Source organism: Cinclus cinclus, chromosome 16 (assembly GCF_963662255.1).
Source record: "Cinclus cinclus chromosome 16, bCinCin1.1, whole genome shotgun sequence".
Lineage (NCBI taxonomy): Eukaryota > Metazoa > Chordata > Aves > Passeriformes > Cinclidae > Cinclus > Cinclus cinclus.
In genome coordinates, this window is record NC_085061.1 from 4,252,100 (window position 1) to 4,264,247 (window position 12,148).

A 12,148-nucleotide genomic window follows, 5' to 3' on the forward strand; every position below is an offset into this window, starting at 1 on the left:
CTAATGAGAGCTGGGCGAGGAGCGGCTGTCTGGGGACTGGTTGTGCCCGTGGCTAGTGCCATCCCCGCCCTGCGAGCCGTGTTTGCATTCGCCTGGATGCCTCGCTCCGAGCATCGCTCCCGCACGACCCGGATGCATTTCTGCGTCCCACGGTGTCCTTTAATTCGGGAATATTATCTGTTCTTGAAAAGGTTAATTACATTAAAGGAGTGCATCTCTGTTCCCATTTCTTCATGGATTCATTTATTCTGCCTTTCATGTTCTGATCCTCTTCAGTGCTTTGATCCCTCATTTCTGCCATCCCTGAATGGGTAGAAAAAGGAATACCCTGGCTGGGACCCAAGCATGTCCCTAAGTGACATAAAGAGAAATTAAGGGGAAAAAAATATTTTACAGCCTCGGGAGCTGCAGCAGTGCTGGCAGCCCAAGCGCCATCTGCACACCCAGCACAACCACAGGCCATGCAAGGGCCAACAAGAATTCCTGCCAGGGCCAGCAGAATTCCTGCTGGAGTCATGGTGGCCATAGGAGTGGACAGATGACCGTGTGCCGTGCCACAGGACTAGCGAGCACCAGGATGAGACCACCATTCCTGCTGCAGCCTGCGTGCCTGGGACCTGCATTGCTCTAAAGGCACTGGCAGCATCACTGGTGAAAAATTGCCCTAATTTGCTGCTCTCATAATCAGGCCAAGGCAAAGCAGCAGCTTCTCCTGGCAGCAGAGGCTGCTCGTGAATCTTCCTTGTGGGAAACCTTCCTGAAATTCAGCCTGGGAGAAGGGCAGGAGGAAATCCTGAGGCCTTGAAAGAATATCTTCTGCCACTTCAGCTGCTACCCAAAGCACAGAAGATGCCCTCTGTGCTGTTTTGATTGGTTGCTGCTTTTAATGAGACTTTATTTGTATTAATTACTTAAATTATGTATTTATGAGTTGCTCCAAGTACACCATCAACATGTTTAGAACCATAGCAAGCCTCAAAGAGTCAGCTCCTACATGAGGAAACTGTGAACTGGAAAACCAGACACACTGATAAACTGTGCTCCCAAAATACACAATTTTTTTTTTTGTTAAACCTATTGTAAATTTAATAATTAGTAGATGACCTAGCTGCCAGCCTACTGACTGACCAGGTAAACAGGACTGGTGTTGTTGTTTAATGTTCTCAGAACAATGCATTTATCCTGGGCAGGCACAGGGGCAGATAGGCAGTCCTTGTCCAGCAGAGCTGGCAGTGAGGGAGATGGAGGCAAGGACAGAAGTAGTGATGAGGAAGGAGACAAGTGGTTTTATTAAAAGAGGATCAGTAGAAAAAGAAGAGAAAAGACAGCAGAAAGTGGTCAAAACTCAGATGAGAAGACAATCAGGAGCTGGAGAGAGCAGTGAATCAGAGGAATGGGGATTTGGGGCCATGGAGGGAGCAGAAGGGCACAGGGACAGCTGCACTCAGCATTCGCTCAGCTGCGAGCAGAGCTGGTCACAGCACAGACGTGATGCTCACCACAAGTGCCCTTTATGTGCAGTGATCTGCAGCAGTCACCATTCTGCTCTGAAATCAGCTGTTTATGCAGAGCTCTGTTTCCTGGAGTGGCCACGATCTGTGTCCTCCACACAGGAGGTTGTAAAATACTGGGGTGCATGCCTTGGGCAGGTAAGTGCTGGAAATTTCATGGGGCAGCACATCCTCAGGGAGAAGCAGAGTGGAAAAGAAAAAATCCCAAAACTGCTGCCTGAGACTGGAATTTAGGCAACTGTAGCTACTTAGCTGAAGACAGTTGTATAGATACACAAATAGCTCCATGGGGAGAAAAGGCAGGTAGCCACGAGTTGTATAAGCCAGAGAGAAGAGATAGCCCAAACCCACAGCTGCAGCCTGCAGCCAGACTAATTGAAATGAGAAAATAGGCATTAATTTTTTAAAGAATGAAGCTGATTAGCTGCTGGAACAAATTACTGAGGAAAGTTAAAGTCTTCCCATGTGATAGTGTTTTCTATTCAAGATAAGATGTCTTTCCCCAAGTGGGCTTCAGCCAAGCACATGTTCCTGTGTTCAGCAGAGCAAGGATGGGGTGAAATGTGGTGGTCTCTGCTCTGAGAAGGTGAAGAGGTGACTTTGTGGCCTCACCTTGATTTTAGGAAATGAATTGAAGGCTGTGCTGTTGGCATGGATTTCTAAATCCCTCCTGGATGGTGCTCCTAATTTCAGATTATGCTGCTACCACAAAGCATAAATGCACTCAAGCAAACTTTCTGGAAGTTTGGACCTTAGCAGCAGCCCAGAGAGAGCAGGATGGGTTCAGCTCGTGTGGTCTCTTTGCTGGTCAGTCACAAAACCCTGACCTACATTTGGACAGCACTGTAGAACTACCAGCAGCTATATTGATATTGGTCTTAAAGCAATTGCAGCCACATCTGTCTCACCTTCGGAGTGTGTTGTGAGTGAGGAGGAGAATTAGGGAATGCTCACACCAAAAAAAAGAGTAAGAATCTGATCTCATGTTGCTGCTTCTGTGGGAAGGAGTTAAGCACAAAATTTGATAGGAGGAACAGGCTGAAAATCAAAAGGTAACATCTGCATGTGAATGGCGATGGAGAAGAGGAGAAACGGGACTGACTGGTTTGCACAGGAGGTTGAGAGGTACTGGCAGGACGTAGCACGAACCTGTCTGTGGTCAGGTTTGCTCCATTTGCAAGCGGAAGGTCTGGTGGTGTGGTTCTGGTAGAGAGTCTGAGGCAGGAGATGAGGAGATGATTAAAGTAGGATTTCACCTGGAACTGGAGAGTCTGAGGAACCTCATCTAATGAGACTATAAGAGGTTTTTGCTTCCTTACTGAATCAGTTAATTTGGTTCCCTGCCACAGACCAGAGGGTGTGGAAGAGGAATGAAATATTCCTTGTCTCCTCCACTGATACTACGAAAATGCAGTGCATTGTGCTGGTGCTGAGGAAAGGCCCCTCCTTTGCCCAGCTGCTGCCCTGCATTGGGGAGTGCCATCCCAGCCATGTGCCAGGACATGCCCTGCCATGCTGCCTCGTGCCCCATCCACCACCTTTCCCCAAAAACCCTTATGGACAAACCTCGTGGAGGTGTGGATGGACAGCCCTGAGTGTGACACCTGCAGATTTCCATGATTCCCTTGAGAAACCCGAGGGAGCTGGGATTGGCAGCAGTGAAGGACAGCTTCCTTCCCTCCACAGGAGGTGGTAGGAGAGAAGCAGAGAGCAGCAGGCACCTTCTGGGAGGTGATGGGGTGGGGGCATGAGAGTCCCTAAGGCAGAGCCAGACCAGCAAAACTGTCCCTCTCTGCTGTGTCCTGGCACAGCCCAGGCTCCATTGGCAGCTCAGGGAGGAGCTTTAATGAAAACAAATGTTTGGCTGATGTTCCTGTAGTGCCACAGACTTCAAGGAGCAGCAAACAGAGCCCAGCCCCTCTTTGATTAGTGAGTGCAATCTGCTGCTACAGCTGATGCTGGAGGAGAAGATAAGGGAGAGAAAAAGAGAACAGCTCTGGAGTGAAGATGAAAACACTGGACAGAAGATCTGTGGGTGGATGAAAGGGAACCATTTATTGCAAATAACTTGCTAGATCAGGCTTCATGTGCATCTGGGCAGCTTTTAATACTGTGGGCTTATTCAGAGCTGAGAGTTTTGACTGGAGTTGGAGTCCCTTGAGACATCAGCCCACACGTGTAGCTGGTCCAAGTCTGTCTTGTGCTAGTCTCAGGGAAATGTAAGGGTCTTCTTCACTTTTTACCACTGATTTTGTGTCGCTCTGCAGGAAGTCAGTGTGGCTGCTTCATGATTCATTCCCATGAGGAAGCATGATTTCAGGTCCCCAGATGGTTGCAGAGGCAGAAGAGGGGGCAGATATGTATTTTTACAGCCAGGAGAATGCAACTTCAGTGTACAGATTTGGCCTGGCTTAGAAGATCTGGGGAATAGACAGAATGATTATTTGTTTATGATATATTTATCTCTTTTCACTATTGTCTGCCTCTTGGCTCCTGATTAGGCTTTAGGAACACTGAGGAAGGAGGAGGCTGCTGCCTGAGCAATCCATCCCAGGATTTAAACTCAGCCTGGTATTTGGTCTGTGTGTTCCCTAGGATTCAGCAGGGTCCACTTATTGAGTCCAGCAGAAATAGCTTTTCCCTTCCTGGTTTCAGAGGAGGTGTTAAGTAGGACATGGATAAATTTGGGAATATTAGTAAGGGAAGAAGGGCAGCTATTTCTTTTGAAATAAATCTCTGATAATAGATCTTTGGGTAGAGAATGGTGAAGAGCTGGCCTTTGTAGAGAGCTAGCGGAAGAGATTTTCTCATTAAAATAAATAATTGGGCAGAAATGGATGTTTGGGAGCATTTCAAGTTTCTTTATATGAAGCCCTGTCTGGCACTGAGTCCTGCAGTGCTTCAGCTCAGGGAGTGTCTTGCTGATGTCAACAGTTCAGGGCTGAGTCGTGTCCTGCATTGGCATCTCAGTCTACAGGAATCTGGGGACTGCTGTGTGACAGTGCAGGTGGAGAGGTTTTTGGTGGCACTCCAGTTTCAAGGTTTATCAGAGTTCTCCCTGAGCTGCAGAGACATCAAGTTTCACATGGTCAGTAATCTGAAAGAGGCTCTCCCCATAGGAGGGAGGTCTGTGACTGAGAGGCAGAGCCCTGCAACGCTCTGTCTGCTTAATTAAAACACTGCAGTGGGATGAGACACGAGATGGAGAGCAGAGATAGTTGGAGGCACTGAGAAACAGACGCATTTTCAAGTATTTTGCCGCAGAGGTGACTGGAGAATTTGCCTGATTTTCCCCTTGTGGTGTCCTTTGCCAGGTGAGCAGCCAGGTGGACATGACTGGGACATGGCTGGCACATCACTGACCCAGAAAGCTCCGGCTGCCAGGAGCAGTGCCAGGCATGGGCACTAAACCGAGCTCAGGCACAAGGCAGAGGAGAATCACAGGGCTGCAGGGCCTTGAGTCAGAGCTCATCTCTGTGTCTCTTTGGGCTGGTGCATGGCTGTGATTTTTGGCTCAGGAACTGACCACAGCCCAGTTTGCTCTGGGCTGGGCAAGGATCCTCTTGTGCCTGGTGACGCTACAAAGGCTGCTAAAGGCCAAGTGCTGTCACTGGAAACCAACTGTGAATTAATACACAGGGTGTGATTAATGTGCTTTTTAAATGCATTCATGTCCTGTCGCACTAGCTGCGGCTCTTGTGTCACATTTGGTGTTCTCAGAACATTTATTAGCCTTACAGATCCCTTGATTATTGCTTTCTCTTTCATAATTAAGCCATGAAACTCAGCATGGTGCAGCTTATGCAGTATTAATTCATGGCTGGCGTATTCTGCTTGTGCCCTCAGATAAGGCTAAATGCTGGCAGCTGGATTCTCTCTGCACAGTTGCTATTCTGAATTTTTTTAATATGATTATAAAAATCACATCCTGCTTGTATAGGGGCAACCTGGGACTCTGCACTGCTGCAAGCAGTGGGGTGCAGTCTGACTTCCTCAAGAGCAGAATCTGTGCCTCCAGCAGTGCTGGGAGAAAGAGTTTCCTGCTGCCCCAGGTGCTGGCTGATGCTCTCCAGGTGGATGCTATTAGCTCTGCTCTAATGCAAATGGAGCCCCACGTGCTCTCCACTCCCTGCCCACCCTTTCTAGGACATGCCTGTGAAAACGTGAGTCTTGTAAATGAGTTCTGTTTCACTCCTTTTTGTCCTCCTTTTCTTTATGTGAGAGTTAAGTAGAATTCAGGATTTCCTACAAGGCTGTAGCTCCATGGCCCCTTTCTGTCAGCAAAAGCTGCTGTGGATGTCTGAATAGTTTTTCCTCCTGGCTGGTTGCTCCTGCCCCCAGAACAACAGTTTAACAGTTTGTGTGGCCATGTGGTGAGCTGAAAAGGGAACAAAAATAGCATTAAACATGTCTGTTTTATTTATTTATTTTTAATTTTCCCTCTCCTGGGAGCTAGTTGTAGGAGTGACTGTGCTGAAAGAATTGGAGCTCAGAGCTACTGCAAGGGAAATCACCAGAATGACACAGTCCCAGTGCCCCAGCCACTGCTGGCACAGAGGCAGCAGTCTGAGTGCAGAATTCATGAGGTCTTTGCTGAGTTGGGTGTTGGGCCCCTTGCTGTTTCCTTTGGGTAAATCCAACCAGCTTTGCAGCCCCCTCCTCTGAGGCATGAGCTGCAGCACAGGGTGGGCAATGATGGGCTCCAGCAGCTCTGCCCAAATAGCTCTGGTCTCCTGGGAGTCCTACCAAATATCAGCTATGGGGACAAAGCGCCAGCTACTGAAGAGCAGTCACGTCAGTGTCCCTCATGTGCTCTTCATGGGCCACAGATTCCACAGTGGAATGGCAGTTCCACTCTGCTGTGTGTGTTAGTGACACACATACCCACACTGCTCAGGTTATTGATTATTGCTCATCAAACCATTTCTGGAGACACCTGACTGCTGAGTATCTCAAAGCTTCTTTTTCAAATAAACAGTGCCAAACCCTACGTGCAGGATGCAAAGCTGTAGTGCAGAAACTCTTTGAGCTCACATGTTTCCATGGAGATGAATCTTTGATCTTGCTGAAATAAATAAAGGGTGGAGAAGATGCTCCCAAACTAGGGAGGAAGGCAAGGCTGATCCCTTCAGGGCAGAAGTTCTCAACGGGAATTAGGGTGACAGGAGGCTTCTCTTTTTATGCCCTCCTGATGCCATGTCTGTGGAAGCAGGCAGATTGAGCTGTGTGCCCGCCAGCACATGTGGAGAACGTGCCTTTCATGCAGCCAGACAGACACTCTGCACCTTGGAGCTGCCTGATTTAAAGCTGCTGGAGAGAGGCAGACTCTGTCTGCACTGCAATATTCACCCTGTGCTGCAGGATTTGGAGAACAGAGACACAGGGGTTTAACACCAGTGAGAGCACGCTTGTGCTCTTGACTTGTGGTGAAGTGATCAGCAATGAGAACAGCCAGGGAAAGTGCTCAGTTTACGGATAAAATGTAGAGGGGAAAAATAAATCATATTTTACTTTGGTGTAATGTGCAAAACCGAAGTGTTTACTATGCTGACATGGAGATAGTGACCAAAGCCAGCAGTCAAGTTGGCTTTATCCACATGGGTGAGCTTTGACCGTGCCAGCAACTCCTGTGCTCTTGGAGCTATGGCAGGATCTGTTACTGCTGGCACTGGAAATTGAGGCTTCCGTGGATGGAGCAGGAGAAAACTCATTAAGGAAGGGCCTAATTAGCAGAGAAGTCTCTGAGAGCTGCATCTCGGGGCAGCTGTGGTCAGGAGCTCTGGTCGGACACTCCGGGGTGTGGAGCTCAGGGCTCAGCAGGACCTGAGCCCGGTGTGAGGTGCCCGGCTGGGCACGCCTGGTGCTGCATTTCTCACTGCTGGGCACCCACGTGGTGGCACTCCCTGGTCACTTCAGATCTGCTCACAGGACAGTGACGGATCCGTCCCTTTGTCTCAGGTGCCAGCACAGCCCTGAACAGGTTTGACTGCAGCGTGCGGGGTGAGCAAACTGCTGTGCACAGCTGGTGCAGCACCCCTTTGGTTTTCCTCCTTTTTCACCTCAATAACCTTCCTCAGATGCACTGAGCTGCCAGTTGTGCTAATTAGGGTCTCTACTTTAGGGGTTTTCACCCAGGCTAAATGGTGCTTAAATACCTTGCTCCCACTGCTTTCCTTGGAGCAAGTGACCCCTTTGTGCCTTGCTGGTTCTAGGGCTCCTGAATGACTCAACCATCATTTCACATAATTTTAAATGTACAGTTTAAGTACTTTATTTATGAGGATAAATGTTGTTTACGGCTCTGAAATGTTACTGTCTTTTCCAAACATTGCAGAAAGCTTCAGTGTTGAACAAAGCCCACAAGTTCCCTTTAGAAAGCATCAAGGTGGAGATTTTGTTGATTTTGTTGTTGTTTCACATGACCCTCACTGAAGATACTGTCACTCTGTTTTCAGAAATGGGCCATTTAACTGAGAAAGCCATGCTGTCTTATGCACTAATTCACTGGGAGGAAAGTATGTTGAAGGAGCATGCAATATTAAAAGTATTTTGAATCAAATTCACTTCAGCTGGTTTCAGTGGAAGATTTAGCCTTGTTTTCACAGGTCTCTTTCTCAGAACCTAAAGCACCAAATACTCTGTTGGGTGTAAGTTAAGGTTACTAGACATGAAAACAGCATTTTTATCCTCCATGACATGGACAAGACAGGATTGCTGTGCAGCCACAGCTGTTTGTCTCAGGGCTGTGATGGATGTTGTCACTTAGCAACCACTGCCATTTGTGTTTTAACTGCAGCTTTTTTTGTTGTTGGCACGTAATGAGAGTTGTAACCACGAGATCAGTCCCATTGAGGGCGTTTGTTATCAAGAGTGATGGGTTTTAGGACTCACCTGTGCCCTAGCCTATAAGGGCTAAATCAGAAGATTTCCTGAGTGATGGCTAATGCAGCTTAATAAGGGCTTGTTTAGGAGCTGGCTTGGCTGGGCCAAGCCGTGTTTCAAGATGTACAGCCTGCATTCACCATCTGCCAGACCTGGCTCTGCAGCTCCTTGGTGCTGGTCCCAGCCCAGCCCAGAAGCTGGTTTGAGGCCAAAGTTCTGGGTGCAGGAAGGAGGGACCAGCCTGGGCAAGCCCGGATGTCTCTGCACACAGCAGCACCAGAGCCCTGCTCCCTTCTGCTGACCCAGCCTGAGAGCTCAGGGAATGTGGGGTCAGTGGAGGCTGGGAATGTGAGGAGTGAAGGATGGTGAGATGGGAGAACTGAAGATTGAAGCTCTCTCTCCCTTGAGGGTAATTCCCACCGGTCTTGAATTGACAATGAGGGAAAAGGGTTGGACCTATGACAGTTCAAGCTGTAACACTCTACAGGAACTGGTTAAGGTCATGGTCTAACATCTGCTCTGATTTGATCTAACCTAGAAATGTCTCTCAGAGAGGTGGGTGCACCCTCTGTGCTGGACAATTGGGTTCCTGCCTGGTGTGGAGGTTAACAGCTAGGCACGTGGGGAGTAACTTGGTTTGGATGGGTTTGTTTTGGAGGCAGAGGTGTGACAGGTGTCTTTGCAGACCTGTTATATTGTCATTATTATGTAAACAAACACTTTCAGCTGGTGTGCTCTGAGCAGAGAGTGGGTACTGGTACCACGGATAGAAATACCATTTTCTTTCATTTCATTTTGCTTTAACTGAAGTTGTGTAATTGTACCTGTAGCTCCTTGGTGAGGGCTGTTCATCCCCCTTCCATTGGGGGGGATTTAGGAGAGCCCCCAGGAGGTGTTTCCTTCCAGTTGCACACCCTCAGCTCTGCCTTGTCCAGAAGAACACACTGTCCTTCAAATCCCATTTCTCTGTGGGCTGGCTCCAAGGTTAAAGGCAGGAGCTGTCCTGCCTCTGGAGCATCAAGGCTGACACAGGCTGAAGTCTGGCCCTGCTGAAGTGGTGCTTTATTTCTCAGCAGAAGACAAAACCCTCTGCTCCGAGGGGAAATGACACAGACCACAGAGCTGCTGCTACTGATATACTTTTCTATTTCAAATTGCTGAGATCTTCTTCAGTGAAGCTTTTTGACAAGTTCCTCCCTAATGCACACTGGTTTTTAGAAGCCTTGATGAATATGTATTGAAAGGTTGAGCAAATTTTATCAGAGGAGGACAGAAGGAATTGCAGAGATGTGCACAAATTGATCTGTAATCACAGATCACGTATATCTAAGCTGAAGCAACAGCCCTAGACATTTATGGCCCATTTTTGACTAAGTTGTGCAATTAGTGTAATTAGGCAAATAATATTCTTTGTATTGTAAATGTCTAGTGTATCAAACCAGAAAATTAACAGCCATTCCTTTGGCAGCTTTCATAAAGCCATTGCTAGTAGGGCTGAGCCAGAGATGCTTATTCTCTCTGGAGTCTGAGTCTGAGCAGTTAAAAGATAAATCCTCTCTTCAGAGCTTTGTTGAAATGTGTTGAAAGCAACTCTAGGAATTTCCTACCTGCGTACAGATCAGACAACACAACCTAACATTGCCCTTGTGCAGCTAAAGAGCTGAAATGAGCTTTGAAATTTTCTTCTTTCACAGCACCAGCCACCAGATAGGAATTTTTTTAAGCTGTGATGTTTTTTTTCAATACCACTTGTATTTCTCCTGCTGGCTATTCACAGCCTGCTTAAAAACAAAAGTCAGTCCTGAGCCTGGTCAGTCCTGAGCTCCTGCATTGAAGTCCATGTTTGCCCAATCAGCTCTGTGGATGTCAGAAAAACTTTCAGTGGTGCCTGCCTCCTGCAGGAACCAAACACAGCTACAGCTCTGATGGGGTGGACGCTGGAGTCTCCAGAGAAATCCGTCCCAAAATGTCCATAACAGCAGGTCAGGCATCCCCTCCTTCTCTGTGCTGTGTAACAGAGTGAGGTGTTGGTAGTTTCTGGAGGGAGACTGTTGTTGTGCTGTGAAGTGGTTAAATAACAATGGCATTTGCTGAAGGGAATGCTCAGGATGCACCTGGGGGCAGCCAGAGCTGCTCAGGGCTGTGTCCTTGGGAGCCAAACCTTCCCCCCAGGTGCAGCACGACCACAGCTCCTTGGCCAACACCTTGGCACAGAGTGCAATTCTTAACCCAGCAGGAAGCTCTGTGGCTGGGATAAGGATCTTGTGGAGGTGCAAAAAAAAGCCTGGCTAGGTAAGAAGTAGGTTTAAAATAAGTTATGAGTGTAAGCAAGTGGGGTAGGGCTTGTATGAGTCCTCAAGTGTGTGAAGATGGGCATCCTAGAGAGGGTATCCCAGCATGAGGGGTGATCAACATCAGCAGCTGTAGGTGTGTGTTCATAAACTTGGTAGCTAAATTTCCAGCTCAAAAAGCCCACTCCATTGTTTTCTGTAGAAAGAATTGTGGAGTTTTTAGTTTGCTTTCATCTCCCTTAATGTCTCTATCCCTGGGCATTTGTCCCACACACTGCCTAGATGTCCATGGCCCTTCTGCTTCTCCCAGCTATCAGGTGCAGGGTAGCAGTGCCAGCACCTCAGTGTCAGTGGGACTCCACTATCACTGGAGCAGCAGAGACAGCAAAAGGCAAAGCAGGGATCTCAGGACAGAAATAGAGTCAGCACTGTCCTAGAGTTGCTGGAGGTGGACACCTATTTATAAGGAAAGAGTAACCAAATCCTTAATACCCCTTCTAGAGATAAGGAGCTGCCCCAACTTGTTGTACCTTTGGTTTTTAGTGTACAAGTGTATAAACACGATTTTGGACTGCAATTAGGCAAATGCTACAAGCACGATGTCACCCTCACCCCAGCTGATTAAAAAGAAAAGAGAGTTCCATAAAAAATTAATAGGTCTGGGAGTTGAGAGACCTTGGCAATAAGCAGTGAGTTTTCCTTCTGTAACAACTCACTTTTTCAATTTGCTATATCTGAATAACTCCTTGGAGTCTCCTAAACTGCACAGCCCTGAAATGACAAGAATTCCAGTGCTGAACAGGAGGGAGGTGTTCACCCTGCAACCTGCTGCCTCCTCTCCTGGAGCACAGCTGACCTGCTGTCAGCACAGAATGCTGCTTTTAGAACTGCAGTGCCTTCACTAGACAGAACTGCTGGAACTCCACAAACACTCCACACTTCTGTAAAAGCACATCCCTGCTCTCTCACTAACCCTTTCCACTTCAGAGATGAACACAGTGGCAGGAAGAGGCCTGAATTTGCCATCTTCTGTCTTTTGCCAGGTGTGTAGACCAAACTCAAGTAGAATTGTGTGTCAGCAGCAGAGCTATTCTCTCCCAAGAACAGCTGCTGGTACAAAACCCAAGGGCTCTGTCACACATAAAGCTGTGCACAGAGCAACAGGCAAGTGTGCTGCTTTCCTCAAAAGGCACAGAGCAAACCTTCAGCCTCAGCAGCAAGAGATCCAAACTACATCTCAGTCCATTGTACTGCTGCAGGGAGGAGACTGTACAAGTCATTCCACTGCTTGAGATTCTACAGCCTCCACTGCCCCCAAATCAGTGTCATGTTCCTGCCTCTCCACAGGCTGCAGGAGGATAAAAGATGCTCAGTAACACCTCAGTGCTGGAAAAGAACCCACCATGGTTTGATCTACTGCTAAAGGTGCTGTTTGGTTTGGGGTTTTTTTCTAGGTTGCAGAAA